The sequence below is a fragment of the Apium graveolens genome, chromosome 8 (genome assembly GCF_009905375.1).
Source record: "Apium graveolens cultivar Ventura chromosome 8, ASM990537v1, whole genome shotgun sequence".
Classification (NCBI taxonomy): domain Eukaryota; kingdom Viridiplantae; phylum Streptophyta; class Magnoliopsida; order Apiales; family Apiaceae; genus Apium; species Apium graveolens.
Genome location: NC_133654.1, coordinates 250,435,286 through 250,439,428, shown reverse-complemented (window position 1 = coordinate 250,439,428; position 4,143 = coordinate 250,435,286).

Below are 4,143 nucleotides of genomic sequence, written 5' to 3'. Positions count from 1 at the left end.
TTTGATCGTATCCCAAATCTGCTTGGCAGTAGTACATGCTGAAACTTTTCTTAATTCTGTAGCTACCATGCCATTGAGAAGTGAATTCATAGCTTTAGCATTGGAATTCATTGCGTTCACTTCTTCGGGAGAGAGATCCTTGAGAGATTTTGGCTTCCCTTCTTTCATAGGAATTGTGAAACCATTTTCTACAGCATCCCATTCAAATGCATCACGCTGGAGAAAGATTTTCATTCGAAACTTCCAGTCATTGTAGTTTTCAGCACCATGAAGCAGTGGTGGATAATTGTTTGAATACCTATCTGGTTGAGCCATGGATCACTAGCAAAATAAACACTAAAAAGAGAATTAAATGCACCTGCTCTGATACCAAATGAAATTCGATGGCTCGATAGATAAAATAATATTCTAACTGTCAAGGCAAATGGGACAGTCTCTTATGCAAATGGGACAGTCCCTTTACAAATGAGACAGGGTATGAGACAGTCTCAATTACACTGCAGAAAATAAATAACAGAAATAAAATGCAGAATGCTGAAAACTGAAAAGTAAAACACCAGAAGTTTTCACTTGGTTCGGCCCCTACACTTAGTCTATGGCCTCATCCAAGTCCCCATGCCAACTAGCATAGAGAATGTATTATATCAACTTTAATAAAAGAACTTACAATCTTTTCCTTGATTACAAATATAGCACCTGAAAGAAACCCTTTCCCAAGCTACCTTGCTACCTAGCCCACTGCTATTTCTTAGCCTTCTAGCTACCTTGCTATACTTTGAAATCAAGCTTGCCACAACCCGGCACAAAGTTGATATGAATACACTATTCAGTTACAAGAATAAACAAATTGATTATAACTCAAACTAGGTTTCTTGTTTTTCTGGATATGAATATCTCGGGTATGAAACAAGAAAATGATTTCAGATGATGAAAGATTCTCGTGAAAGTGTTAGCTACAAATCTGAAATGAAGAGTTGTATTTATAAGCAAAGTTCTAACAGATTTATTTTCAAACACAAGATAAGATTGGAAGATAAGTTTGTTTGAAAATATTTTGAATGAATCTTTGAAACTAATCTGTTAGTACGTTTGAAAATGATAAATCAAGTAAAGAGATAAGGCTTGAGAGATTTAAACTTGATTTATAAGATAAGGTGGTGAATTTGTTTGAGATAAGGTTTATCCAGATAAACAAGATTAACACAAAACCCTAACAAACTTAATCCTGAGAAATAGCCTCTGCTGAAACTTCTGAACAAACTGCAAACTCTGGACTCTAAACTGCTGTCTGATATGTTGCAATCTCAATATCATCATAAACTCGTAGATTAACAATATATAATAACAAATGTGCTAACTAGAACCTTCTCGAATTGGTGTTTCTAGAATTGGTGTTATCTTGAACCTTCTAGAATTGGTTATTGGGCCGTTTAAAATAATTGGTCTTATCTTGAATCTTCTAGAATTGGTTAATGGGTCGTTTGAAATAAACTAAGACCAACTAGAAAAAGGCCCAAAATATTGAAATTGGTAATATTATTAATTAAATACATATGTTTTGTCGGCCTAAATTTGTGTTAACTTAAAAAATAACAGAATTTGTATGAACTCATTTTTGTGAATATTAAATTAATTATACATATTTTTTGTTAATATATGATATCCAAGCTATTTAATTCTTCACAAAATATTTTTGAAAAATACATCATTTCATATTCATATTGGTCGGTTTTAAATTATTGTGTGTTCATTTAAAATTTAACCAAAATTTTAGGTAACATTCAGAAAAAAGTTTGGCCACCCAACTTGTTTAGGACAGAACTTGGTGGATTTGAGTATAACATTTTTTCATACATGATAAATTAGTAATTGTTGACAAACATCCTAAATTCATTCTAGTATTCTTACACAAACAAAATATTTATATATTATATATTTTATAAATAATAAGTAAACAAGTTTTAATTTATATTTTAAATCCAAAATAATAGTGTGTTATGTTTAGGTAATTGAGGCAAAATGTGAGGTATTAACTTATGTAAATGTGGATACAAAATAGTAGGAAAAAATGTGTGCGTACTTTTTGATAATTTTGTAAATTTGTGAAAAATCATATTATATAAGTCAAAACAACATCTTCATTTCACTTTTGATGTCATCAATATAAATATCATTTTGTCAAGTAAATTTTAATTGACCATTATAAACTTATAGCATATTTAGTATTACTCATTTCACTTATCATACTAGTGTTAACAAATGAAAAGTATCATTTGGAATATTCATTTATTTGATTATAAACATTTTAAGCCTATACTTTTGTAATATGGAAAACTATCTTCCCATTATTCAACATACATTCACATGCACATGGGCCTGAAAAAAAATAAAATGAAGCAAAAATCTGATTATTGAGCTTTCTTGGCAGTTCAATTAAACTAGTTTGTGATAAATTGGACTTAAGTTTGGAATAAAATATACCCAATTAACTTGCATGACCCACACTTGTCAATATAAAATTTTGATGTTTATCAAGGATATTATTTTATGAGTTATATATGCCCGTTTCATGATTTTTAAATTTTAGTTTATTATATATATAGCTTCAGCTTTATGTGATATTTTTAAATTTTGATGTTTATCTAGGATATTACTTATATTATTAATATAAATCATCACTTATATTACTTATAAAATGGAAATATCATATCCAAGTATTAGATCCGTGTATCAAATTGATAAAATTGAGAGTGAAGAATTAAATTGAACTGACCTCCACCAGTGAAACAGTTTTGGCCACCATCGAGGACCATATGTCTTAATATTGTAGATGCTAAAGAGGACACTTTAACTTTGATTTATATAGAAACTATTGTGTTTGCTCTATGTGGAAAAGTGTTGGCAATAGAGGACCATAGATCTTAATATGCATAGGCTAATCTTAATAAGCACAGGCTAATGGTAATCACAACAATCAAACTTGATATATATAATAAAAAATGTGCTATTTAGAACCTTCTGGAATTGGTGTTTCTAGAATTGGTGTTATCTTGAACCTTCTAGAATTGGTTATTGGGCCGTTTAAAATAATTGGTCTTATCTTGAATCTTCTAGAATTTGTTAATGGGTCGTTTGAAATAAACTAAGACCAACTAGAAAAAGGCCCAAAATATTGAAATTGGTAATATTATTAATTAAATACATATGTTTTGTCGGCCTAAAATTTGTGTTAACTTAAAAATAACAGAATTTGTATGAACTCATTTTTGTGAATATTAATTAATTATACATATTTTTTTGTTAAATATGATATCCAAGCTATTTAATTCTTCACAAAATATTTTTGAAAATACATCATTTCATATTCATATTGGTCGGTTTTAAATTATTGTGTGTTCATTTAAAAAACCAAAATTTTAGGTAACATTCAGAAAAAAGTTTGGCCACCCAACTTGTTTAGGACAGAACTTGGTGGATTTTGAGTATAACATTTTTTCATACATGATAAATTAGTATTGTTGACAAACATCCTAAATTCATTCTAGTATTCTTACACAAACAAAATATTTTATATTATATTTTATAAATATAAGTAAACAAGTTTATTAATTTATATTTTAAATCCAAAATAATAGTGTGTTATGTTTAGGTAATTGAGGCAAAATGTGAGGTATTAACTTATGTAAATGTGGATACAAAATAGTAGGAAAAAATGTGTGCGTACTTTTTGATAATTTTGTAAATTTGTGAAAAATCATATTATATATAAGTCAAAACAACATCTTCATTTCACTTTTGATGTCATCATATAAATATCATTTTGTCAAGTAAATTTTAATTGACCATTACTTATAGCATATTTAGTATTACTCATTTCACTTATCATACTAGTGTTAACAAATGAAAAGTATCATTTGGAATATTCATTTATTTGATTATAAACATTTTAAGCCTATACTTTTGTAATATGGAAAACTATCTTCCCATTATTCAACATACATTCACATGCACATGGGCCTGAAAAAAAATAAAATGAAGCAAAAATCTGATTATTGAGCTTTCTTGGCAGTTCAATTAAACTAGTTTATGTGATAAATTGGACTTAAGTTTGGAATAAATAATATACCCAATTAACTTGCATGA